The sequence below is a fragment of the Nesoenas mayeri genome (assembly GCF_963082525.1).
Source record: "Nesoenas mayeri genome assembly, chromosome: 1".
Lineage (NCBI taxonomy): Eukaryota > Metazoa > Chordata > Aves > Columbiformes > Columbidae > Nesoenas > Nesoenas mayeri.
This window is the reverse complement of record NC_137541.1, coordinates 202,036,405-202,047,992: the sequence shown is the minus strand read 5'-3', so window position 1 is coordinate 202,047,992 and position 11,588 is coordinate 202,036,405.

Genomic DNA, 11,588 nt, shown 5'->3' with positions numbered 1-11,588 from the left:
TGTGACTGGTCTATTTTATCACTGATGCTTATAGGTGAAGACTGCTGGTTTGGAGTGAGTCATTTCTGTGACCCTCTGAAATCAATGGGAATCTTCTACTTAGTTTCTGAAGACTGAATCAATCATTCAGTGTTAGGTGCCAAGACCATTAGAAAAAAAAAGCCCAGCAATTGGAAGCAGGCTTCACTTCATCTTAGAGACCTACTGAAGCTTGCCGTATCCTGCCTTCATTGCCCAGCAATGATTTAAATGATTGAACAACCCTCTGTGGGAGCATGTCGCTCCTGGTGCTTCTCCTTTAGCTGTAGTTAGAGGAGGTTACTCACTGCACTACACCTGTGCGGTTGCATTTGATCCTACAAAAATGTGGATTACCCCGGAGTGTTGCCCTTGATCTCAGCTTGAAGTCACTTCAAAAGGCACCAGAAGCCAATCGTGATCCACATCGGAGAAGTGAGTGGTAAAGATGCTCCTTTACCACAGCAGTTCATGTCTGAGTAGTGTTACGACCAAATTTAAGTCTGTGTCATTGTGCATTGCCTGCCTAGCACTCATTTTCAAATTTCAATCACATACTTAGTAAATTAAAACTCATCTACCCCCTGCAGAACAGACAAGAAACCCCATCCCCTCTCCAGATGCCTGCTGTAATAATTAAGTTACGAGCCATGCTCTCTCAGGTCCCTGTGAGAATGAATTATTCTACGCAGGGTGGAAAAGCTTCAGCAAAGGTGGCCAGGAGAGACATTCCAAGTGCTCTGCAACTTGGACATGATGGCACATGAGAAAACAAGCTCAAACCTTTAAGGCAAAAGAAGCAACTGGGCCACTTGTGCCTGGGTTGCAGCCTCACCTGGAGCACTGTGTGCAGGGCTGGGCACCACAGGATAATCAGGATATAAAGCTACTGGAGAGTGTTCAGAAGAGGTTGTGAAGTTGGTGAAGGGTTTGGAGGGGAAGCCGTATGAGGAGCGGCTGAAGTCACTTGGTTTGTTCAGCCTGGAGGAGACTGAGGGGAGAGCTCATGGCAGCTACAGCTTCCTCACAAGGGGAGGAGGAGGGGCAGGCGCTGAGCTTTTCTCTTTAGTGACCAATGACAGAACCCAAGGGAATGGCAGGAAGATGTGCCAGGGGAGGTTTAGGTTGGACATGAGGAAAAGGTTCTTCCCCCAGAGGGTGCTGGACACTGGAACAGGCTCCCCAGGGAGGTGTCACGGCCCCAAGCCTGACAGTGTTCAACAAGAGACTGAACAACACCCTCAGACACACGGTGTGAACTGTGGGGTTGTCCTGTGCAGGGACAGGAGCTGGATTTGATGATCCTTGTGGGTCCCTTCCAACTCAGGACATTCTGTGATTCTATGATTCTATGATCCTTATCAGCAAGCTGTTAGGTAAAATACTTATCAGGAGCATCCAGCAGACCCAGCAGAGCTCAGCCTTGAACCTAATCTAAGCAGCCTCCTAGCAGTACACTAGTCACAAAACCACTGCTGATATTAATATTCCTTCTTCTATTGTTAATCATTATTACAAATAATGGCTGCAGTGTGTTTTTTCATGCAGAAGCGCTTGCCGTGTGACGAGGGGAGCGCGAAGCAGCAGCTCTTTGGGCAGGCATGCCGCTGGAGACCGGCAGCCTCGCTCACTCTGCAGCTCACAGCTGTGAAATGGCCTGTTCTGCCCAGCTTGTCAGCAACGCGCATCGTTCAGCTGGCAACAGAGAAAGCTGGGGCTGGCTCATGCAAGGTGAATTCCAGTTGATGAGTTGGTTCAATTGATACATTCACTTTGGGAAATAAAGTAAGAATATTCTCAGTTTGAGCGAGGCTACGCTGCATTAATATCTCCCTCACAGAAAAGAGAGATGATGACTGCATATAAGACAAGGCACTATTGGCAAGAGGGAAAAGAAGGAGAGGCAATATATCTTTCGGAGGGAATTGTTTCATTCATTTTTCCTTGATCTTTTTGAAGGAGATTTTTTTCAGTTATTGGTCATCTATCCCATTTGAAGCCAATGGGAATCTGTGCTTCCACCCTTTCCCTGTTTGCCACATACAGTGCATACACCACACAGCCATGGATGCAACTTAATGGTGGTGCACAGACTGTATTTCTTCTCCAAACAAGAGGGATCATTACTTTGTAAATATCTCATAGAATTAAAGATTTATGAATTATTGGCTCTCTTTGATAGTCGAAGTGCAGCTGGACACGAGAGGGGACCAATCTTGTAAGGTTACAGGGTACCAAGGGCAAATGTAACCTGTAAAAGAGATGCAAAAGAACAGGAGCTATGGTTCAGACACCTAGCAGTAAACCTCACTCCATTGCTGGGATTCTGGTACCTTCTGGCACAAAACTGGTTGTTTTTTGAAGTTGCATGATATAGCATTAATAAGAGCAATTCACAGTTTGGCACTGCTGTTCTAGGCAGCACTTCACCATTTTTTGGTGCAGGGAAAGAAGGAGCTCTTGGCTTTTTTTTTGTTTTCCTATGTGGCATGCACAGGAGGAACTTCTCATGTTTTATGTAGTCAGGTACTGATAGTTTTTCTGCCACTGGCATTCAGTCTCCTTTTTTATTGCTATGTTTGCCACAGGTCTAAGCGCATAATAAGGATGCAGTACATGTTAGCAAAAAGATCAGAGTGGCCTCTCACTATATAACTTGCTGTTATAGCTGCTGCAAGAACCATTTTCTATTCCTGTTTCTGCTTGGAGGAGAATCCTTCCTGAAAATGTTTAAATAAATTAAATATTCCCAGTGTGCACCGTTTAGGGTCAAACTTTCCTATTTTAAAAAGATTTTTCTCCTTCCACTTTGTACAGAGGATGCGTGATCAGTAGCCTTGCAAACCTGCAGTGTTAATCAAACCATCCGAACAGTAGCTTGTTTTGTTTCTGGTATCGATACCGATCCTTAATTACCCCACCATTGTTTTAACTACCTCAGCACATCCGTCTCTGTTTTGCTGCATTTCATTTCGTATTACACATTTCCAACTGGAGACTTGACAGGAGGCAGAAGCAATCAAACCATATTGTCTGGCAGAACAGTGGGGAAACTGCCATGTCTCTCATGCAAAAGATTAATAATAGACTATGCGCCGTCTTTGTAAAACAAAACCACGTCTCGCTTAAACGGCTTAAAAGTTACATCCCGTGTGATGCTGTCAGCGTGGGGGCCTGGTGTCAGACATCTAAAGGGAGTTTTAATCTTTGAAGAAGAAGCTATTTTTCTTTGTAAATCGTCCTGGAAGTTCGTGCTGCTGATCTCAGGGCAGGATGCTGACATTAGAGCGTCGCTGCAGATGGGAAGGGACAAACTGTTGCTGGGCAGAAGACGGTCGGGGAAAGCCACAAATAGCTTAGGGGAGAGGAACAGCGGCTGCTGCCAGGCGAGGGAGCTGTTTAGGGCTTGAATTTAAGATCCAGACATTATCTCTGGAATATAAGAAGCACGATTGCATCACTGCTGCCCTAAAACACCCGTAAGAGCCGGACATGTAATTTCTAGGTATGACAACAGCTAGGAAAAACCTGCGCAGGTGCCTTCTCCCTCTTTGCTGTGTTTTATGAGGAGGAAGGGATATGTCCAGAACCATTAACTGGAAAAAACAGGAGGAGTAGCAAGATTTAAGAAGAGGCAGCAAAAGTTTATTTGAGAGTCTTACTCACTTAAGAGCAAGAAATAATTCAGAAACACATGAAGCTACTCTAGGGACTGATCTTCAATCCAGTAGTGTAGCTACTTCGTATTGCATTTTCTATGATCCATCTTGCCCACAATCTCTGAATTAAATGCGAAGCACTGGATTTTCTTAATTTCACTAGAGAAATGGCTAAACACAAAATTTGCAGGTGGTGGGGAGGAGGTGAATAGAAAGTCCTGGCAATATGCTTGTCAGGAATATATAATCTTCATTAGAAAATTCAAAGCCTGTCTGCTTGGCGTGGATCCTAGCTGTGTAGTGGTTTGTTTAGTGATGATGGAAAGCTCACTCTACATTAATTCCTAATGGATTATTGCAAAATGTTCTGTAATGATGACGTGCTTGAACTGTTAACTTATTATGAAATGCCTTAAGAGGTTTATGAAAAGCATAAGATACAATTATTATTGGATCATGCCGCCCATTAACTTTAAAGAAAATAAATGTGCTGTAATTCCAACTGGCCCATAAATCTCTTTTGTTTGGAATTAGATTCATGTCACCCTCGTTTTCTCTGGTAATATCAATGTCTGCTTCTTGTTCGAATAGAAATGCATTCAGGCAGATTAAGGGAGTGAACAAATGTGAGTGAAGTCAACTGGGGTTCCCATTGACTGCAGAAGGAGATGGAGCAGTCCTTGGTTGGTTGGTTCAAGTTTCAAAGAAAAAGGTCTGTGGCAGAGACACAGAGGTTTTTGGCACAGCAGAAGAGAGGGAACATGTGAAAATTCTTGTTTCCTAACTGGGAGCATTACTTTATCCTACAGGTGTTTCAGACTCCAAGACATCTTTTGTTGTCAAAATAAATTTTGCATAAATGTTGAGGTGTGGGAAGTCAGGACCACATTTGTGGTGATAAAGCTGCATGCATTCATTTCATCACTACTGCAGCAGTTGTGCGAACAACCGTCTTACAGCACTTTACGTTGTGTGTTTTAAGGAACAAATAGGTCTATCCTGTAAGCTCCCCCTGGCTGCGTGTTTTCCTCTGCTCCTGCCCTGTGGGTTTGAAACCACAAGGCCAACTAAGAGAGTGCAGTTCTGAAGGAATCAACAGTCTGTACTGGTTAAACACTGATCCTGTCACATCCCAGACTGACTTGCTCTTTTATATTACGACAAGCCCCTGCTAGGGAGCAAGCTTAACAGGAGGCTGAGTGCTTTAAATGTGGGTGAATGTAACCCCAGGGTAGGTTGTTCACCTGCAGATCTGGTGATACGGACACCCTGAGACAGAACTGTCTCTCAGCCTGTGGCTCTGTGACCAGTGTCGGGGAGAAGACAGAGAGGGGACAGAGTGGGATGGGGGAACATCACCCCTGTGTAACCTCATCTGGGTGTTCCTGCTCCAGCAGGGGGATTGGACTGGATGAGCTTTTGAGGTCCCTTCCAATCCCTGAACATCCTGTGATTCCTGTGATATAAGACTATGGATCCATATGTAAACCTAGAGAGAATGTATTTTATTATCTGTATGCTAGCTTTTAGCATCTAAACCCCATCGTGTTTTACTAGTGTAATTAATTAAAAATAAAGGTAAGTATGCCTTACTTTAAATAAGCATCTATCAGCCAATGAAATAGAATTCACTTTCATGACTATTTGGCAATACAGTTCAAGAACAGAGAAATCCATAGGCTTTCCTATTTATTGTGCAGGAAGGTTGTTATTACTGTTTACAAAGGAAGAGTTTCCCACACAAAATCTGTTAGACTTGCCAGCATCTCTCATGCATTCAAGTGTTGCCATGTGAGACAGATAAAAATCCCACCCGATGATAAACTGTATTAGGAAAGAGGCATCTCTGACAAAGAAAGAGCAGCACTCATGGATAAGGGAATAATGAAACAGTGATACGTATTCTCCAAATTCCCTTTGCAAATTGAGGTTTTGAATATTAATTATTAGCAAATATTTTGGCAACTTAAAACTGATGGTTACTTACGCACTACTATAAATAATCCATACTTTTTAAAATGCTGCCTTTGATTTTTGAGATTAGTACGGCTTTCTCAATCTCTGATTCTCATCTCTGCAAACTTTTGGAAATGGACTAGAATCTCTAGAGTTCTGCTAATATCTGACTTGATTTAATTTTCTGGCTCAAAGTTGGTCTTGCAAAGAGTTTTACATAATTGCTTTTCATATACACTTACCTTTGGAAGGAGTGGAATGTGAAAAACAATTTTGGAAGAAATAAGTGTTTCGTTTTCTATTCAGATTTTCAGATTTTCAATATATAAATATTTTAAATGTTCAGAAGAGTATCAAACCCCATTGGAATATTAGTTTGAATGTCAGCAGACCAACTATGTTGTGCCAGCAATATCACTGAACTGGTTCCTGAAATTTGGCCTCCCTGTTGGTTTCTGACCCAGAAAGTAGTTTTTCAGTCTGCAGATCTGATATCATTTCATCTGGAATACTCAAGATTTAGTTACAATTACTTTCTAACCTCATTTCAAGAAGGAATGTGAATGCTTGGGGTACCGCTCAGCCATGGGAAGGGGACACTTGCCAGTGTGGTCAGTGCCCATTTAACCCATAAGGACCACTTAGAGCAAGGAGATTAACGAGTGAGACTTAACCTTGTTTTGAGTGGGGCTTACACATGAAGCTCAGTACTAATCCTCTGTGTAAGGCTGAATTTCAGCTTTAATTCCCAGACTCGCAGTGAGTGTGTTGCAACTGACAGCTAAGTGTTCTTATAATGGATACATTAGAAATAATTGAGCTAGGAGGCATGATAGTTGTATTTCCAAGTGTTTTCAAGTCATACCGCTTCAGAAATAATGTTGTTGCCACCACTTACTTGGGAATGAACACGTACCTTGCAAGAAGATTTTCTGTTTTTGCAGAAACAGTGTAGACCCCCGATTTCTGCCGAGCAGAAGGAAGTCAGCACAGTCCCACTTTGCTCCAAGCCTCAGATGCTGACAGGTACCACCAGGACTCTGGAGTTACTGTAAGCGGAAAGTGAATTCTGGATATTCATATGTAAATTGAAATAACTGATGTCCCATTGTCCTTTTGCTTTCAAAAAAATGAGAAGGAAAAAAAAAAAGAAAAACCACAAACACAATGAAGTATTTGCATATAAAAAGGCTTTTAACTTACATTCTTTGCTCATTGGCAATCTTTGGAAGCCCATTATTCTTTGCTGCTATTAAACATACCCAGAAAAACATCCACCTTTCTGGGCAAGTAGAACTTCATCAAAAATAATTTGTTCTTGTTCATTTATTTCCATAGGATGCAGGCCTTTCTAGACACAGGGCAATTATTTCTAGACACACATGGGACAGCAACGTAAGATTCCTTGCTGGTATGTGGTTTTAAAAAATAATCCTAACTAAAGGTTTATAGACGCTGTTTCGGTAGAAAGTCTTCCTATAACAGCAAAGAAAATATAGATGTCTTCAGTGCCTAATCCTGAGCATGCAGCTTTGTGACCAAATAACCATGAGCAAATGGCTTTTTCTTCTGAGGACTAGTGTTAGTCTTATTTCTGCTGGTGTAAATCGGGAATAAATCCACAGAAGTCAATGACATTACCATTCTAATCCAGTGTTGTTTCCTCATCTGTAAAAGAGGTTAATGGCATTGTCCTCTCTTGGAGGTTAAGACAAGGATATTTAGTTAATGACGACTCTTCACTGTGTAAATTGGTAATACATTGTCATCGTTAGTACAAAATTTGTACTGTACAGGTGAAAGAAACAGTTAACACACAAAGTACTCATGCTTAGCCCGCTCTGCTAAAGACAAATCGTAATAAATTCGCTTCCATTATAGCACCTCAAGCAATTTTCCCATGACTACTTTCATTAGGGAACGAAGACTGGTCTATACTATTAGGAAAGCAACTAGATGCATGTAAATAAATTAACACTGAAAGATCACTAAGTGTAAAATGTGCATGTGTCCTCCACTGTGCTGCTTGTTAGGGGACAGGTCAAAAGAAAGCATTGCAAGTTTAAAATAAGCAGCTTTGATTCTGCTAAGTAATTTGTTGTTATATATATATATACACTGAGAGAGAAAAAAAATACACCCAAACAGAATGGTGGACAGATAAATAATTATTGCCAGAAGGGATCTGCAGCTTTCAGGTAATCCTTTTAACATTTGTCTGTCTCGTTATTTCTGTATATAAATGAGAAACAACTTTGTAAGAAGCAGCAAGGATACCAGGGATGAAAGACTTAGCATATGTCTATCAAATACAAACAGGACTGGAACTGTTTAATTCTTAATAACTCAGAAGTAGCAATTCCTGAAGCAATCATGGCCTGGGACACTGTCACAAAGCACGTAGGGGCAAGTGAAACTGCAATAGCAATGAGTTCCACTCCTGTTCTGAGGTTCATGCTGGTAGTTCTCAATGCATTTGTCAGAAATGGGTGGATTATTCCCATTTTGCAGCTGTGGAAAGTGATCCCACACGGACAAGTGCCTTGTCTAAGCAACTCAGCAGGTGAAGGCAGTGAGAGGAAGCCACACAGACGGGCACAGGGAAGAGGAGGGTGGCAGTGGGGCTGCCATTGCCCATGGAGCTGCTCCCATCTCTGCTCTCGCAACTGGATAGACAACCTACCAGCTCCCATCATCTACCCACTGACATCAGAAGAAAGGCAGAAGACAGAAGGGTTCCATATAAAATAGCGTCAGCTTGTTAGAGAACTCTTAATTGTGAATGACTGTCTCAAGTGTTTGGATCTCCTTTTTTTGTTTTTCCCCAGATACCACTCTTCTCAACCATGTGTTGACACTGACGTTTTGCATTGCATCTTCAACCACCAACTTACCAGTTGGCTTTGTTATCCCCTCTGCTCGTGCTGCAGTGAGGAGGAGGCCAAACGAAATCCTTCCTCTGTGGTGTTGTCCATGCTCTAATCTTTCCAGGTGTTCAGTCCTCGGGTGCATTAGGAAAAGTGTGACCAGCAGGACGAGGGAGGTTCTCCTGCCCCTCTACTCTGCCCTGGCGAGGCTATATCTGGAGTTCTGGGCTCCCCAGTTTAAAAAGTACAGGGAATTACTGGAGGGAGTCCAGCATCAGGCTACAAAGATGATGAGGAGTCTGGAGCATCTTTCTTATGAGGAGGGACTGAGAGATCTGGGTCTGTTCAGCCCGGACAAGAGAAGCTGAGAGGGGATCTCATCAATGTTTATAAATATCTCAAGGATGGGTGTGGCAGGATGCAAACCCTCCTCGCTCCCCCTCCCTCCTTCAGTGTGGAAGGAGTAGGCACATCTCCCTCTCTCTCTGCTGTTTGAGGCTAACAGCTTCTTTTGTTTGGCCCCAGAGCACCCTGGCCAGGGCCATTAGGAGAAGAGAGTGCTGAGGTGCCACTGAGCTGCTGGGCGCCTGCGGCCAGTATGGGGGATGTTTGGAGGCTTCAGGGGCACCCACAGCCGGTGTGGGGGTGCAGAGAAGCTTCTAGAATGCCTACAGTCAGGTCTGATCAGTCAGTATAAAAACGGGATTCTTGTCGAGACTCCGCCCATTGTCGCGGGTCTCTCGGAGCACGAGCGAGATGCTGCCGCCGAGAGCTCCCCCGGGATGGAGACTCCGCTTGCCTGGCACCACGGGTGCGAGTAAAACTTCTCCTCCCAGGACTGCGAGTATATTTATACTTTCCGTGCACATATGCACGTGTAACTTTCCGTGCTCCATATGAGCGCGTGTAAAATTAATCCTCGCATAATCGTGGGTGTATTTTCCTTCCGTGCACATTTGCACCCGTAACTTTCCATGCTTAATACAAGCAGGTGTACTTTCCGTGCACATTTGCACACGTAACTTTCCTTGCTCAATACGAGCACATGTATAAATTATTTCCTTGCACAATCGTGAGTGTATTTTCCTCCCGTGCTTCCACATAAGCACGTGGAATATTCCGTGCACACTTGCACGTGTAAGTAAATTAACCCTCGCAGGATTGCGAGTGTATTATAAATTTACCCTCGCAGAATCGCGAGTGTACACTTTCCGTACTCACTATGAGTACGTGTATCTCTTTAAAATAATCCTGCACCGTATTTAGGCAAGTGTGTACTTCTCCGGGATTCAGGGCTGGCTCCAGCATTATCTTGGGTGAAGCCACATGCATGCACTCTGTGGACCGCCTGTTGTATTAGTTGCTGCCCCTTAATAATTTTCCTCAACTGATATCCGAACCTGTACTAAAGTCACTTTTGGAGTGCTAAAACCCTGTTTCTCACCGGTTTAATAAAAGTTGTTTTGGACGCTGTTGTCCCTTAAACTAACCTCGGGGTGCCTCCGTGACAATGGGTGCCAAGAGGATGGACCAGACTCCTTTCAGTGGTGCCCAACAAAAGGATGAGGGGCAACAGGCACAGACTGAAGCACAGGAGGTTCCATCTGAATATGAGGAGAAACTTCTTTACTTTGAGGGTGCCAGAGCCCTGGAACAGGCTGCCCAGAGAGGCTGTGGAGTCTCCTTCTCTGGAGAGTCCTTCAAACCCACCTGGACACATTCCTGTGTGATCTGCTCTGGTGAACCTGCTTTAGCAGGTGGGTTGGACTAGATGATCTCCAGAGGTCCCTTCCAGCCCCAGCCATTCTGTGATTCTGATCTCTTGAATTAGATTGGTAGCACACAGCTTTCCAGCGTGGACCAGCTCAGGTTTGCACACCTTGCAAGGTCTAGAGAATTCAGACAGTAATGGCTGAAGCTTCCTCCTGTCCCAGCCAGCATGATTGTCTCCAGTGAGATAATTTTTCCAGAGCAAAACATTGTTAAACTAGTTCTGTATTAACTGACAATGTTTTTACACTGAACTCTTGAGCTGGCAGCATAGCTAGAGTAGCTTGGGCACCAGCTGCCAAGTATTTACACAGGATTTCAAGCTGGCTTGTTCTAATTCATGCTATGATAGCTACATTGCTACTGGTTCTTCAGTCATCATGCTACTGAGTTTGGTTTTAGCAACATAATATAAGAATATGCTACACCTATCTTTGTTGCCAAAATATTTGCAAGAAAAAAACAAAGAGATTACAACAATCATTGGGAATTACACACTGGGAAAACATTTTACTTCCAAAAATCAGGCTTTTGTATATTCATGTGCTAAAGGGAAAGAAGCAACAATATTTTCTAGAAAGGTTTAATTTTGGAAAGAAATTAATCAAGTAACTTTTTCTGTAGTCTCTCTAAATTAGCAACAGCACTGGTTTGGCCCACTTGTCCTGCAAGTGAGCTCATTAAATCTAATTGGACACACTGTATAACAAAGAATCGTATGATAAAACTATGAATTTTATGTCCAATTAGAAAAACACTCTGTGGTGTTTAGCACTGATTCCAGTGGTGGATGTCTGCCAAGATACATTTAACTGAAGCGTACATGTGGGTTAGATTAATACATTCTGAGATAGAATCAGCCCTGACAACAGGGAAGTCATCTATTAGAGGCAATTACTCCAAGATCACAGCAAAACTGCACGTTAAAAGAAATCATAAACTCAGAAAAAATATCAATGTTTATTAAAATTTATTACCTCTGATTTAAATAGATGGCTTAGTAGAAGAGATGAGGATTTTCTTAAGATCTTGTAACTTGAACATAGTGAATCGAACACATGCCTTGCGAGTAGAAAACAGGGCTCACATCCTCTCCTGCACTCAAAAGCAAAGGGAAAATGCACACTTAAATGATGCAAGGATGAGATCCAAAGTGCCTATTTATGCCCTTCTTACAGGCTTCACAAAGTCTGGTCTCAGCAGGGTGAATCAAAGAAATGAAATTACGCATGTAAGGTCCATATTCTCAAAGAAAAGAATGAGATGCTACCCAGGGTAGCCCAGAATGCCACACAAGGGCTTGGCGGTTGGCCAGTAT